Source organism: Lissotriton vulgaris, chromosome 7, assembly GCF_964263255.1.
Source record: "Lissotriton vulgaris chromosome 7, aLisVul1.2, whole genome shotgun sequence".
Classification (NCBI taxonomy): Eukaryota; Metazoa; Chordata; class Amphibia; order Caudata; family Salamandridae; genus Lissotriton; species Lissotriton vulgaris.
Genome location: NC_141695.1, coordinates 195,369,000 through 195,386,289, shown reverse-complemented (window position 1 = coordinate 195,386,289; position 17,290 = coordinate 195,369,000).

Below are 17,290 nucleotides of genomic sequence, written 5' to 3'. Positions count from 1 at the left end.
GAGAAAGTTGAACAATTTCAAATGCTCACCCCCAGTACAGTGCTCTGGGCCTAAATCTATCGGTTTTTTTGCTTACCCTGTCACCCCAATTTGGTTTCAGCCATATGCAAATCAGTCTTGACCCTGTTCGCCATGAAAGCAGTCCAGCTGGAACTGCCAGGAAAGTTCTCCCTGGACCACAAGCAAGCATCCTAGGACCATTTTTGGGGTATTAACCCTCATCAGCAAGGATAGCCTGAATCCAGTAGCATTGCAAGCATAGGACCCAGGTCTGAGCATACCCATCCCACTTGGGGTGACAAAATGCAAAAAGAACAATTGAGGGACGGAATGCTGAACAATGTCAAATACCCATCCCCAGTACAGATATCTGGGTTTAAATCCATCATTTCTTTACTCACCACTCCGGTTTGGACCTAACCATGTGCAAGTCAGTCTTGACCCTGTCTTTCCAGGCCAGGTCCTTCCAGGACAGGAAACATGCATTCTAGGACCAGTGTCGGGGTATCACCCCTCATCACCCCTCATCAGCCTGAATCCATTGGCATGGCAAGCACGGGACCCACGTCTGAGCATGCTAGTCCTACTAGCGGTGAAAAATTGCAAAAAGAACAATTTAGGGACGGAATGCTTAACAATATCAAACACTCACCACCAGTACAGAGATTTGGGCCTAACAATCATGAGAGAGATATTACTCTATCTAGGTGTGCTGCAGAATGACATCACTTTTTGTCACTTTCCCAGCTTTACAAGGTCTTGTAAATCTGGGAATGGTTAAAAAACAATGGGAGTTGCATGGGAACACCCACGCAACACCTATGGAATACCTTCCCAGGCAGAGTAGCGCAATGCAGCAATTACTGCTGCATTGCATTACTCTAAGTTTTTGGAGCGACTCATAGCCATACAAAGTTGCTTTGCATGGATTTAAAAATGTGACTTAATGTCTAAAGCGCTTCTGCACCAGTCTGCGTGGTGCAAGAGGGACGCAAACTGGGACATAAATATGACCCTAAGTATCTCCCCAGTTGGAGACAAACCGAATAGCAGCTCAAGTTTTAGGGAAGCATTGCGCAAATTAAAATAAGCATTGGAAAAGCTAATCGGTCTCTCCTATACAAAAGCCATTGGCTTTGGCAATGTGGTTTTGCCATGTTGTACACCAGTCTGGTTGCTATGCAGGATGGCTAAAAGTTATTGGTGTGGGGTCTCCTAGAGTGGAGTTGGGGGGAGTTGAGCACGGTAGACGGTATTTGTCAGAGTAGAGTGTGTAGAGTGAAATAGGGGAGTAGAATGTTGTAGAGTTGAGTAGAGATCAGTGGTTCACTGGCAGAGGTGTTGTAGAGTGCAATGTCTTAGAGTGCAGTGTCATAGAGGCTGTGTCGTAAAGTGGAGTGGCATAGAGTGGAGCGGAGTTGGGTGGGATAGAGAGGAGTGGATGAATTGGATGTAGGAAGTGGTGAGGATTAAATTGGGTAGAATGGAGTGGACTGAACTGGAGTAGAGTGGGGTGGATTGGACTAAACTGGAGTGGGTGGATTCAAGTAGGGTTGATTAGATTGGAGTGGGCTGGGGTAAATTGAATGGGCTGGGGTGGACTGGTGTGGGGTGGATTGGCATTTGAAGGGGGTGGATTGGGATGAACTGAATGGGTGGGGTGGATTGGAATGAGTAGAGTGGAATGGATTGGAGTTGGGTGGATTGGAGTAGAGTGGGTTGGATGGAATGGAGTGGGGTGGGGTGGGTTGGAGTGGGTGGACTGGATTGGGTGGATTGGATTGGAGTGGGGCGGATTGAAATGGGTTGAGGTGGATTGGAGTGGGCCATAGATTAATTTGGGGAGAGGTGGGGTGGATTGGATTAGAGTAGAGTGATTTGAAGAGGGTGTATTAGAGTGCAATGAAGAGGGTGAATTAGCCTCGACTGGAGGGTTGTATTGGATTAGAGTGGGATGGATTGGAATGGAGTGGAGTGGGGTGGGGTGGATTGAATTGGAGGGTATGGTGGGGTGGATTGGATATGGTAGAGTGGGATGGATTAGAATGCACTGGAGTGGGTGGATTGGAGTGCTGTGGGGTGGGGTAAATTGGATTGGAGTGGGGTGAATTGAAATGGGGTGGGGTGGACTATAATGTAGTTGATTGGAGTTTGGAGTGGAGTGGAGTGGATTGGACTGGAGTGGGTTGGACTGAACTCAGTGGGGTGGAATGGATTGGGTAGAGTGGGATGGATTGGTCTGCACTGGAGTGGGTGGACTGGAGTGGGGTGGGTTAGAATGGAATGGGGTAACATGAAATGGGGTAGGGTGGCTTGATGTGGGGAACCCTGGCATAGGGTGGACTGGAGTGAAGTGGGGTGAAATGGAATGAGGTGGAATCGAGTGGGGTGAATTGGATTGGTGTGGAGTGGAGTGGATTGGAGTGGAGGAGATTGGATTGAAGTGGGGTAAATTAGATTGGAGTGAGGTTGATGGGACTGAGTGGAGTGGATTGGATTGGGGTGAATTGGACTGGAAGGAGGTGGATTGGATTGGGTGGACTGGAATGCAATGGGTTTGGGTGGATTGGTTGGAGGTCGATTGTATTAGGATGGGGTGGATTGGAGTGGGGTGGAGTGGGCTGGGAAGGGGTAGTGAGGGGTGGATTGGGGTGGGGAATTTGGATTTGGCTGGATTGCGTTGGAGTGGGGCAGATTGTTTTGGATGGTGTTGGGTAGATTTTGTTGGATTGAAGTGGGGCAGATTGTTTTGGATTTGAGTGGAGCAGAATGGTGCGGGACACATTGGAGTAGGGCAGACTTTTAAGTATTGAAGTGGGGTGGATTGTATGGGAGTGAGGTGGATAGTGGAGGGAGATGGGTGGATTGGATTGTGGTGAGGTGGATTGGAGGGGGCAAATTGGAGGGGAGCGAATTGGAGTGGGGCAGATAGGAGGAGGGCGATTTGAGTGGGGCTGATCGGAGGGGGGCAGATTGTTTTGGATTGAAGTGGGGGAGATTGGAGTGAGACAGAATGGAGTGGGGCTGATTGTTATGATTGGAGTGGGGAAGATTGGAGAGGACAGATTGTTTTGGATTGGAGTGGGGCGGATAAGAAGGGTACGGATTGGAGTGGGTCAGACTGTTTTGGGCTGTAGTGGGTGAAGTGGAGTGGTGCAGACTAGAGTGGGGGAGATTGGAGTGGGATGGATTGGAGTGGGCATATTGTTTTAGTTTGGAGTGGCACAACTTGAAGCAGGCAGATCAGAATAGGGCAGATTTGAGTGGAGTAGATTGTTTTGGATTAGAGTAGGCCAGATTATTTTGGATTAGAGTGGAGCAGATTGGTTTGGATTGAAGTGGGGTAGATTGTTTTGAATTGGAGTAGGGTAGATTGAAGTGGGGCAAATTATTTTAGATTGGAGTGGGCAGATTGTTTTGTTTTGTATTGGACTGGGGTGGATTGTTTTGGATTGGAGTAGGGCAGATTATTATGGATTGGAGTGGGGCATATTGTTTTGGGTTGGAACGGGGCAGATTGTTTTGGAGTTGGGCAGATTGTTTTGGATTGGAGTGGGGTAGATTGAAGTGTAGAAGATTGCATTGAGGCAAATTGTTTTGGATTGGAGTGGGAGAGTTTGAGTTGGATTGGAGTGGGGTGAACTGGTCTGGGGTGGTTTGGATTGTGTGGTACTGATTGGTGTGGGGTGAGGTGGGATGAGGTGGACTAGCTTGGATTGGAGTGGGGTAGATTGAAGTGTACTGAATGATTATCTGTTAAAACTTTATTTCACAAATTACACATAATAAAGAAACAATGTAATCTTTTGAGAATTGCGCCCTAAGCAAAACAAAAGAAAATATGAGTGCAGATGTGAGAAAAGAAAACTTCTTAAAATAAAAGAAAGTTAACATGAAAAAGAAATCTTAGCATTTTTGTTTGTCCTGCTGGGCATGCATCTGCCAGTCATATGTCCTCGGTTTGCAGGGCACTAAAAGTTAAAACGAACAAAATAGCATCTCAATCGAAATAGGGAGCAGAAAATGTGCACTCATTAAGTTGAATCAACCAGTGCTTAGTCCCTGCTCCAGAGAGAGTAATGGAGATGGTGTTAGGCCTGCCTTGATGGATTACGAGGCTGTAAAGACGAGTGCCACCGAAGCCAACAACTGGTAAGCAACGGGCGGGCTCCAAACCCTTTTTGTTCACAACAGTGTCTCGCAGCGAGACGCAATGCTCTTCCAGGCTCGATCCTACAAATGACTTGGTAAATTAAGGAACTGTTTAACTCCACGAAAAATACGAAGGGACGTTAAGAGACTGACAAGAAGCATGGACTCAGAGTCAGTTAGCAACGGTAAACACTATGAAAGACAAATATTTAAAAATTCATTATGGCAAGCAAAACCGCAGGCCACAGAGAAACAGTCGGTTGACCTTATCAAAACAACTTTAAAAACAATTAGAGTGGTAAAGAAGTGCATACTGCCTGAGTTTGTGAAAGAAATATACGTAAAAGAATCTCAGTCAGGATTAAATCTTACTGTAAATCAAGTGAGAGGTAGACAATCCAAACTCAGTAAATGGGGCTTGTCAGACGGGGCCCCGAGAGTCGGCCGAGGACAGGGGGAGAGGCCTCCAGTGAGGACCGTCTCCAGCGATCGTACAGACGAGTAACTTCCCCCCCACAGATGGACACCACACAAGGATGAGGTCAACACTCTTTATATACGATTCTTGAGGCAAGGTTATCAGCGATACAGTGAGGCCGGGACACGAGGGTCCTCTTAATTCTAGTCTCTGTGGGGGAAAGGGTAGCGGGACAGTCTTGGTACCGGTCCGGTACAGATGGGGCAGAAGGGGAGCTCACAATCCTCGAGCTCGGAGGTCTGGAAGGTCGGGCCGCTGCAGCACCAGCAGGCTAGAGCGATGGTTCACAAGGATGGGCCGCGGCAGCGCCAGCAGGTCCCGACGAAGGTGTAGGTTGCAGAGGGCCGCGGCAGCGCCAGCAGGCAAGAGTGATGGTTCACAAGGATGGGCCGCGGCAGCGCCAGCAGGTCCCAACGAAGGTGTAGGTTGCAGAGGGCCGCGGCAGCGCCAGCAGGGAAGAGCGATGGGTCACAAGGATGGGCCTGCGCTCTGGGCGAGGGCTTGCTGCCGGAGTCCCTCAAGGGAGGGACAGGTCTTCTGCTCTTGTCAGAATTGTTCCTGGGTGGGACCCCCCTCTTGACGCCACTGTGCCAGTTCGGGAAGGTCCTGGAGTTGAACGGGCCCTTCTTCGTTTTGCCCTGGGGGATTGGCGCTTAGGGCGTTTCCTTCCGGGGCGATCGGGGGAGGAGGTTCTGGCCATTCGGGTTCTTCGGGACTGGAGATGGCGCGGGCGGCCATGGACCGGGTCGTTACGCAGGCCCATTCAGAGAGGCCCAACATCCCCAGGTGCTCTCTTCTTTCGACGGCTGCCCAGGGGGAACTTTCGAGGTCGTTCCCCAGGAGGCAGTCCACTGGGGCATCATCGCGGACAGTCACCTTCAGCATTCCGGATACTCCTCCCCACTCGAAGGGGACGCAGGCCATCCGACACAGGCTTTCTGAGTTGTCGGCTGATCGGACGGGGCAAAGGACGTTTGGCAAGATCTGTTCCGGGGTTACCAGATGACAGCGGACTGCCGTCACACTGGCCCCGGTGTCGCGTAGGGCTTCAGCCTGGCGCCCATTTATGTTGACCCACTGGCTGTATTTCCGCGTATTGGCGGGTAGGGGAGCCCGCGGAATCATGTCTCTTTCCCCTAGGCAGACCAGGGACATGGCTGCTGGTTCCCACTTGGGCTGGTCTGGCTCGTACTCTTCATAATCCTCGGGGGTTTGCTCTTCTCCCAGGGCGGCGGCAGCGACCTGGCGGGGCATAGGATTCTGGTTCTTCGGGCAATTAGGGTCGTTGGCGTAGTGGCCGGGTCGCTGGCATCAGTGGCAAGTAACGTTGGCTCGGAACCCTGGATGCATCGGGGGGTTTCCCCTGCCGGCCGGGGGCGGGGTGTTGCTGGTGGGAGCCGCACGGATGGCGTCTCTGCCCCGACCCTGGCCTCCTCCTCCTCGGGGGCGATGGGGACCTTGGTTGGTTCTGTTTGGCTCGCTGGGCCCGTTTCGGGCGACTCGGGTGCTCTCCCATCGGTCAGCTTCGGCGGCGAGTTGCCGAGGATCAGTCAGTTTACTGTCGAGGAGGTGCTGCCTGAGCTCGACGAAGCAATTGTTGGAGAGGTGCTCCCACACAATGAGGTCAAAGAGTTGCTCGTAGGTGGTCACCTTGCTGCCCTTGATCCACCCCTCGAATGCTCTGCTGAAAAAGTTCACGTACTCCACCCAAGTTGTACCCGGGATCCGTTTGCAGTCGCGGAACCGCTGGCGGTACATCTCGGGCGTGAGTCCGTATCGAGTGAGGAGGGCGGCTTTCATGTGTTCGTAGGAGGTCATCTGATGATCCGGGAGTTGCAGCAGGGCGTCTCGCCCCTCGTTGACGAACCTCCCCCATAACCCGGCTCCCCAGTCGCTTCGAGAAATCCGGTGGGAGGTCATGGCTACCTCATAGGCTTTGAACCATTGCTGGATATCGTCGTTCCGGTGATATTCTCTGACGACATCCTTGGGGATGTGGACTTTAGGGTCTGTAGTGCCAGGAGTGTTCGGGCGCTCGGGCACCCCGAGATCTTTATTCTGTTTCCGAAGCTCTATTTCTTTTAGATTGCGCTCATGTTCGTAGGCTAGTTTTTTCTCTTCTAACTCCCTCTGTCTTTGCTTCTCTTCCCGCTCCTGTCGGAGCTGGAAGTGTTCCAATGTTATTTTTTGTTCCGCCAATTTTAGTTCTCCATCCAACCGGAGTCGAGCCAGCTCCAATTCATGGAGCCTGCTTTTTTCTCGTTCTCGGATCTCCTCCGGGGAGAGACCCGATCTTCCTCCTTCTGGCGGGGTGGTGTTCGTTTCCGGTGTTCCGAGGCTTTGGTTTCGGGTACGGCCGTATCCGTCTCTGCCCAAGATTCCAGGGCCTTTTTGAAGTCTTCTTTCGTGCTCAGTCCTGTGGTAGCAATGCCTAGTTCCATGCAAAATTGTTTTAGCTCTCTGTGGTTGTACTCTTCTAGTTTCTCCATCTGGAAGTTTTCTGTGGTTCCGCTCTCTTTTGTTGACATTGTGGTTGAGTCGTGGGGTGAGTTACTCTCTGTACGATTACGCGTTGGTTCGGATCGGGCCGCTGGCCACCAATGTTAGACGGGGACCCGGAGGGTCGGCCGAGGACAGGGGGAGAGGCCTCCAGTGAGGACCGTCTCCAGGGATCGTACAGACGAGTAACTTCCCCCCCACAGATGGACACCACACAAGGATGAGGTCAACACTCTTTATATACAATTCTTAAGGCAAGGTTATCAGCGATACAGTGAGGCCGGGACACGAGGGTCCTCTTAATTCTAGTCTCTGTGGGGGAAAGTGTAGCGGGACAGTCTTGATACCGGTCCGGTACAGATGGGGCAGAAGGGGAGCTCACAATCCTCGAGCTCGGAGGTCTGGAAGGTCGGGCCGCGGCAGCGCCAGCAGGCTAGAGCGATGGTTCACAAGGATGGGCCGCGGCAGCGCCAGCAGGTCCCGACGAAGGTGTAGGTTGCAGAGGGCCGCGGCAGCGCCAGCAGGCAAGAGCGATGGTTCACAAGGATGGGCCGCGGCAGCGCCAGCAGGTCCCGACGAAGGTGTAGGTTGCAGAGGGCCGCGGCAGCGCCAGCAGGCAAGAGCGATGGTTCACAAGGATGGGCCGCGGCAGCGCCAGCAGGTCCCGACGAAGATGTAGGTTGCAGAGGGCCGCGGCAGCGCCAGCAGGCAAGAGCGATGGTTCACAAGGATGGGCCACGGCAGCGCCAGCAGGTCCCGACGAAGGTGTAGGTTGCAGAGGGCCGCGGCAGCGCCAGCAGGCAAGAGCGATGGTTCACAAGGCAGGGCTGCGGCAGCGCCAGCAGTCCGTCAAGGATGAGTTCTTCAAGGTGTCTCTCGACTCCAGGATACAACTGCCCTCCTGCTCTGGAGCTGCCCCAGTTATAGGTCTGGTCTCCTTTGATGTCCGGACCCTCGCACTTGGAGGTCGGGAGGTCCGGGATGAGGGAGTCCAGACACCCAGCAGGGGGGTGGAGCCAGCGCCCGGGGAGACCGGGGGCGATCGGCACCTGGCGGGGGAGAGCCATCGACACTCCTTTCTCCCATTGACCCGCCAAGTGGTCTCTTCACCTCCTGGGTGGATGGTGGTGCCTCGATGTCGGGGCCTGGCCAGGCCCAGGGTTGGGGTCGAGCTCGGGCCACGCGGCCTCGTGGTGCAGTGTCCAAGATGGCGGCTGGGCCGGGGCAATGCTGCTGATGGAGGCCCGGGCCAGCCGATGTCAGGAGCTGGTGTCCCGTTGGGGACGGGTTGCGGGTTGCTTCTGTGGGTTGCCGAGGTGGTCCTTCTGGGGACACCAGGAGAGCCGGTGCTCGGGCCTTAACATGCGGGGAGGGAGCGGCCCCCTTCACGAGGCCTGTCCAACAGTGCTGATGAAGCCTTGTGCCTATATTGAAAGAAATGATATTTGAGATACATGATTCAGCTAATTATTTGGGAATTCTTAGGTAGTCGGATGTAAACCACAGCGGTGGAGGGGGTCCAACCTATTTCCAGTATATGAGGAAGGGACTCACATCTTCACTTCCATGTATAGTCTGACGGCCGCATTTCACATCATTGGGACATTTTTTGATAAATTCTTGTTATGTGAGCAGGAACAAGGGGCTACTGGGAACAATTTCATTCCATTCTACCAAAAAGGGTTCCAACAGAGTAGTGGCTCGAAAGATAAACTAATAGCACTAACTATGCTAATACAACAATCTACATACATCGTATGTAGCATTTATTGACATCACAACAGCTGCGGCCCATGCAGGTAAGAGCAGCAGGGCGGTGGGGCCGAGTGGAGGGATTTAGACAGACGACGATGTAAATGTAAATCCAGTACTTGTAAAGCACACAAATCACCCCCGAAGGGGTATCTTGGCGCTGGGGGCCATTGGGAAGATTAAGTGAGCTATTGCCAAGAGTCGCATGGTGCTGGGTAGACCCCTGCTGCCGGATCCGGTTATCAAGCCATGATCCCCAGCGTCCAGCGTCAGTCGCCCTGGCCGCAGCGCCACACCTCTCCCCAAAATAATTCTAATTTAATCTTCCCTCGAGGTTGTCTGTCGAATCCTCCCCAACCCGGCCTCACCGCTCTTACATGCACGGGCTGCGGCTGCTTCACAACTGCATTTGACAGCACTGAAAGAATGTAAATGTAAATGTATAGGCATTTATATAGCGCACTACTTACCCGGAGGGTCCCAAGGCGCTTCGACCGCTGCGAAACCCTTCCTGGCTTCCCTGAGAGATGGTCCCTTAATGGGTATCTCCAGGGTGAGACCAGGCATCCCCGGCAGTCTGGTGGGGCCGTTAATGAGGATGAGGCAAGCTAATGCCCAGAGTTGCCGAGTGTGATCGCTGATCAGAGTGGGCACCGAGGCGAGAGAATTATCGAGTCCGCTGACCCTGGTCCAGAAACCTGCCGCGCCGGGAATTGAACCCTGGTCCCGGGCCGTCCTCTGCTCTCGGGTCTGCCGCCTCTAACCAGTGAGCCACACTACCACACAGAGAATTCTTTGGTGCAGATTGACAGGCTGTGGTATCCCTCATCACTATTACATGTAATGTATGTGCTTCATTTAGACCCAGGGTAAAAATCAGGTTGGACCCAACCTCTATCACCTCTGAGAACATTTACAATACTAAAGATATAAAACAGGGGTGTATCTTAGCACCCCTTTTATAACCTACATTTGGCTGACCTACATTACCATCTACTCACAATGATGCAAGACCCTGGATGTTTTCTGTATGACCGGTTCCTGGCTGAGGTGACATAATGGGCAAAAGAATGGTGGAGAGGAATGCGGCTCATTTTAATTGGCAATGGATGAGATCAATTTAAACATTCCAATCATCACCGTCTCTTTGTTTTTTAGTGCAACTTCCGAAGTGCAGCAGGTTTGCCCAGATGTGGGTCCCATGCCCATAGTGCCATAGGACTCAAACTTCACCCTACTGAAGGGGTCCAATTAATGTAAAACTAGGCTGGGGCTGCCTGTAATTCTGTTCAAAGAAGATGTGGCTTCATAGTTCATGTTGGACTGCTCCAATTGGAGCAAGACCTAGACTGATTTGCTCATTGGTAGTTCCTGTCTTAGGAGGCATGGTGGCAAAAGAACAGAGGACTGATTCACCATCAGAGGAATTGCCAGTGACTGGGATTAAGTCCAGCATTTTACTCATCTCTTTTTTTGCACCTCTTTTTAGGACCCGCACACTCCATCCCAAATTCAGACCTGGATTGTTGCAAGTATTATAGTATGAGGGTGAGGTTTAGAATGAGACTGGAATGCCCTTAGAAAGTTTTGTGCAGTGGAAAAATTAGCAATTCAAGCAAACAAAACAAAAAACGGAGGTGCCTATTCCCAAAGCTAAATCCAGACGTGTACAATTAAAGTTAGTCTGAAACTTTTGAGTTACTTTACCACTTTTGGCTGTTCACGATTTAGGAGTGTAAAGTTACTCCGAAGTGTAGACTTACGTGTTCCCAACCCTGAAATAAGGGGTAGAGTTACAAAAATGTCAAATATGAACGTAAAGTGATGTCTAGCAGTGACTATGCAACTGTTTTCGACTTTACACACAATTGGTAGAGATGTCGGCAATCAGTCCGGAGATATCTGTATGATAAAGTATTGTGAAAAGTTTTAAAGTTTATTAAATTGTAAAAAAATGAGGACAAATAATTTATATTAAATATTAATTAAATGTATATATCTAGTTTTAATATATGAATAATATAATAGAATGTTATAACAATAACTTAATTTTAAATTTAATATCATTATTTTGAATATATTAAAGTACAATAAATGTAAGAGGTGATCCGAGCCTAATGGTAAATCTCCTGGTATAGACAGGCTCACCTGCAAATTTTATAAGGAATTTGCTAACATATTGACCCCACATCTCTTTAAGGTGTGTGAAGCAGCATACACTAAACAGAGGCTGCCCCCTTCCCATCATGAAGCCATTATTATCACACTACTTAATCCAGAAAAAACACCTTAATATTGCAATTCATACAGACCTTTATCGCTAATCAATATAGATGCCAAAATATTGCCCCCCCAGACTACAGCCCTTGCTGACCTCAATGGTACTGCCGGACCAGTCATGATTTATCCCCACTAGATCTACGTCCCATAAGTCATGCACTATATTTGCATTGATTCACCAGCTAGAACCCTCAATGCATGCCACTGCTGTGTTGTTAGATGCTGCTAAAACATTTGATCTAATTAATTGGACACGTGTTTGCTATCCTACAATGTATGTGGATCCCTGGGGCATTCTTTCGTTGGATAAGACTCCTGTACAATGGCACTTCGGCCAGGCTGCGAATTAATGGTATCATGTCGGATCTACTCACTACTATTACTAGAGGAACAAGGCAGGGATTCCCCCTCTCCCCTATTTTATTCAGGCTAGCATTAGAACCGCTGGTATCTGTAATTAGACAAAGGCATTGCGCGGGCATCACTCCTGTTTCGCCAATGCCCATTAGCTATATAGTTGTATGCTGACAATATGGTGATATGTGTACGGGACCCACAGGTTCACCTGTAGGCAAATATATGGGAGTATGCTCGATACAAGTGCAACTCTGGCTTAAGCATCACCGATGAAAAATATTTTTATTGAAACAGACGAGTGTCGTGATAAAAACATCTATCCACACATTGAGGTAAATATAACTCTAAACCCAGTACACTATGTGATGAGTGTATAAGTGCCAGCTAACATTAAATACGATACCGTCCTATTTATAGGTAGGAGAGTAAAAAAAACCCAGGTGACTGTTACGGACGAGAAACAGAGGATTACTATACATTTGGTGGCCTCTTTACGGAAATAGCAACTATTACGGTCAGTGAACCACCGCTGCTAGTGTGCATGAGTGACGTATGAATGTGGTATTTGAGGCAAGAGAACGGTGACAACATGAACCAGAAAGCAAAATATTTTTATAGCAACTAGAAAGAGTGAGGTCTCTTCTAATGTAGTTAGGTTTTGTAAATGAAGGGTACATCTCTTTGGATGTAAAGATGTGGTCTTTAACTGGGAATACTTATGTGTAGCCATTCTGTTTTTTTCAAAAAAAAGAAACCCGTGTGGTTGATGTTAGTCTCGCAGTGTTAAATATTATGAAATGAGTGTAAAAAAGTTCTTCTGGATTTAGATACATAGATTTTTTGTCAGTACAACACGTTGTCCTGTGTTTATTTTTAGCTTTACTTTTATCATGACTGTAACTGGGTGCATAACCGACTATGTATATGAAATACTTAGTGTTTAAGCTGGAATTAGGAATAGAGTAATAAATGAATTTATCTAAAGGCCTCAACATCACTGACAAACCCACAGAGGTCATGAACTGTTGTTGCACCACCTTTATCATGGTTTATAAAATAGAGAATAAACATTAGGTTTGTAGCCAACATAGTGCTGTTTTAAAATAGGAAAATGTGTAAATGTAAAAGGGTTCTAATAGTTACATTTTATGTTATTTATGCATTAGGTTTGCTATCAACTTGTGGAGAATACGTATACAAACTGTCCTGAGGAAGGAAGCCATTATCATTTTTTAAGCTTCCGAAACGCGTCGACGCCAACTTCAAAGTCATATTCGGCATTGCCAACAATCTAACTGAACCAAAGGAATATTTTTCCTCTTAGTGTTGACAAATGAGGTTCCGAAATGACAGACTAAAGACAGATTTAAGTGTCTCTTTAGACTAATTTTCTCCACGTCCACATTAGGTGGCTTTTAACTGTGCATTTCATTGTGTTTTTTATGTTTTTTTAACTTTCACTTATTGACCAGTGTTGTATATTTTAGAATAAAGTGTATATTTTTTACAGTACTATTAGACTGGGTGGTTGTCCTTTCTGGCGAGTGTTCCCCCGTTCCACATAGATGAATGGTATGAATGGTGTTTGATAGTTGAGTCCTGACTTATGAGCAGGAAACAATATCTCCCACTGGGAAATCTCTTGTTTTACTTTTTAAGCATCAATTCGGCAAAACCGATGATTTTACTACTCAGTCCGAACAAGAAGCCATACCGCCTGGTGTTTCCGCTAGAATGGAGCACAGAACTGATTACATATCTATGGATGTGGCTAAATAGGGACCCAAATATGGTGATCAGGTATAACTATGGATCCAACATCTCAAAATCTTGAAGATCGGATGGCGAGGTGGATACCTCTACTGCTATCATTAGCAGACAGAGTGGTCTCTTAAAAATGGTTGAGCTCAAATTTTTGTATTCATTCCTGAATATACCGAGGATCCTAACACAGCAGCTTTTTTAAACTCTTCGAACATATGCGATCACCTTCGCGTGGGGTGGGAAGCAACTTAAAATAAAATGAAGTACACTCACCCTCCCATATGAGCAGAGGGGTTTGGAGCCCCCAATTCCTTTCTGTATTACCTCTGTGCACAAGAACATTTGGCTTACTACTGGCTCCACCACCCATGGTACATGGCGCACCTAACAATTGAAAATGACGATGTGCATTCCAACTCCCTCCTTAAAATTATCCCCCACAAGAGGCACGCGATTAGTCATGAGTAGTTTAACATAATAGCATGCACACGGAGGTGTGGAGAGCGCTGAGGGCCAGCTGGACACTCCTGCACACCCACGCTGGAACACCACCCACAACTATCTGTCACACATGAATAGGGATCATCGTCTTCCTTGAAGAAACCTGGCGGCATATTATCAAGGACGGCATTAAAAATGATCGCTGGTTTAGCGACAGAAAACTGCAGCTAAACCGACGATAATGGGCTCGATAATATGCCTTTGAGAATTCCAATAGAAGTCCATGTTCTGGTGTGAATATGGGCTTCTATTGGAATTCTCCAGGGCTTATTATCAAGCCCATTATCGCCTCTTTAGCTGCAGTTTTCTGCTGCTAAACCTGCAATAATTTTAACGCCGTCCTTGATAATATGCCCTTGGTTTACAATCCTTTGGGGATCCATATCCAGGGGGGCATTTGTGGAACTGAATGATTTGAAACGATCACGGGATTGGGCCCCACTGGGTGTTTTCATGTATTATAGATTATGGCTTGCCATCTCATGGTCTGCAGACCATACTCACAAGAGACACACATAGGAAACTTGTCGCATGTTTATACAAGATATCACGGTGCGAAAATAATAAAACAATGTAGCTGGCCCAAGAGAGGTGGAATGAAGACCTGGGCCCTCATTTATGAAAAGTGACGCATCCCTGCGCCTGCGCAAGGATGCGTCACTTTTCTGTACGACACGCTGCGTCAGAAAGTTGCGGCGCGGGTGCGTCAGATCTACGGAATGGCGCACCATGCCGCAAAGGGGAGGCGCAAGGCGGGGAAAAGTGACGCAGACGCGGCCGCCCTGACGCACCAAAAAGACACGCAAGAGCGGGAAAAATGCCGTAAGTCGCATTTGCGGAACTGACGCAAGTGTACGCGTCGCTGCGCCACTATCACGTTGCGTCAGAATCCGGAAAACGCCAAAAACACGCGCATCCATCACCTAATTCTCCCGCAAATTGAAAAAATTGCTACCATGGAGCCTGAAGGACAGAGCAGCAGCCAAGGAAACCTTCCACATGGCAGCCAGGATGCCCAGCCTGCAACACAGGGAGAAACCCTTGGAAAGAGGAAGCGCAAAATTAATTTCAGTGCTAAGGAGAACAATATACTGATAAATGAGGTAACAGAAAACCAGCACCAGCTGTTTGCTAGTTCCAAATTGCCACTATCCAAAAAAGAGGCTATTTGGCAGGCCATATTGACAAAGGTGAACTGTGTGGCCCAATCTAGGCGGACAGTTATTGACCTAAAAAAACGGTGGAATGATATAAAGCGCCGCACTAAAGAAAAAATGGCCAAAAACCGGAAAGAAGCTGGGCTTACAGGAGGAGGCAGCCCATCACAACAAGAAGAGCTGGATGACCTTGAGGAGCGGGTTGCGGCGGTCATCCCAGAGGAGTTGGTTCTTGGAATCCCAGGGCAGGACAGTGCAGAGCATGAGGAACTGCAAGACACACAGGGTAAGTCCCTACAAGGGGAAATGTGCAAAGAAGGTAATGTTCTGCTGTGCATAAACTAAGGTGGCTGGCTCAATTACTGACGTGTTGTGGAAAGAGAAGTCATGCAATGTCATGAACTGTGAAGGGTCTACAAAAAGTATTGTACCAGGGACATGCACATGTTACATTTGGGAAACAGCTACCCCTGTGAAAGTAAACATATATGTCCAAAGTGAAGTCCCAGCCCACTGCTGCACCTGACAAGTGCCACACGCAGGTGCAAATATATAACTACCCTCCCAAAAAAAAAAATCACACAACATCCTGCAACAGACCGAGTTTCACACTTGTATAACTTGGACTGCTACCACTGTGCTGGCAGGATGTTATTTTGTTCATGTAGTGGTGCCACAATGTGCCACACCCACAATAATAGGCCACAGACAGCCATGTAACATAGTACAACATATCATGTCATTGCATCATTCCCACATTAAAGTGTCAGAAAGCGCACTTCCAGGGCTGTTGCTAAGGGTATACCCAGAAACATCTATGTCGAATTGACAATGTACAATAGGAACGTCAAAATGTAACTATCACGCTGCGCCACAAAGATATGCATACACAGGGTCTGTGTAAGGCATGCACAACCTGAATAAAAACGTAATCTTCCCTCTATGATAAACCCAACATATCGCTTTTCCATTCAAGTGGACACATAGAAAGGGGAAAAATCTTTCCATGACTGCATCATGCAGGAATGTGTCCCTTCCATGCACACAAACACTGATCCCCTGCACCGTTGGACCCCCTGCAACATGGTACAAGTCTGCCTGGGTCGGCGCATGCCAAGCATTGTGCACCTGTGTCGTTGTGAAGGACAGGTGACACCAATAAAGAGACCCTACTCATAGTCACCCCATGCAGGCCCAAAACCTGTCATTGTACGACTTAGTGCATGATGGTTTCAGCCACATTATCTGCATATGTAAGGGAAAGTACTCACGAATGTTACTCAGTATGTGAAGCCCTATGCCACATTACACAAGCATCATGCATAACATATGCATGGTGGGTCTGCACATAAAAAAAAAATGTCAGTAGTGGTCATGTGCAATCCATCCCAAATTTGGAAATACATTACCATCTGGCAATTGTGTCAGTACCTCACACCTGCATCATGGTAGGTATAGGGGTGAGGCAGTGTCACCGGGAGAGGCCTGCACCAAGGTTTGCTGTACTTGAATGATGCTCCTCACATGAATGCATGACTTAAGCACTGACCACCTATATCTGGATGAATGACGTATATAACATGAATAACAACATGTATTGACATACAGTTAATACAGCACATCTATGTTGTCACAACCATGGGGATAACATAAGTGTCCCAATGGTGTTCTTGCAGTGAAAGAACATCCAACATCAATAGTGTGGAGGAATGCGCACCATCTCACTGAATGCCTACATTCATGGTCTGTACGTATGCATGCACTGCAGCACACCTTTATTGCAAGGGCCGCAGTCCAGCTGCTAAACATCCAGCAAATATGCACCATAGTTAATTATACAAATGGATCATCAGCCAGTCTGCAGCGCTGTTTGTGTAGCTTAAGTGCCAAGAATGTTCAATCACATTAGTAAGCTGTTGCATACAGATGAGAGCAAATGCTCAGGAGTCATAGCAACTGCTATGCCAATGGCATTGCATCTCCCAACAAAACAATGGCAATGACATGCAAAGTAGGCGTGACGTATCCAAATAATGCCAACAAGTTCACTAACTGCACCTTGCAAGATTTGCAAGGCTGTCACAGACATGAGAGAAAGAAGCAAAGTCATGCAAATGCACAACACGTCCCGGAATGTAAAGCCACAACATACATTTCTCTAAGGAAGGTGACAAATCCTGCCACAACATATATGCATGGGAGTGGTACTGGACAGCGCTGTAAACAAGTTTATAGGCTTGCCCTGTGACAAAGATACACTTGACAAATGTGCAACAACAACAATATTGTGTGCATTCCTATGGCGCAACCATGAAAATTGTTGCTGCAAGAACACAGCGAGGCAACACTT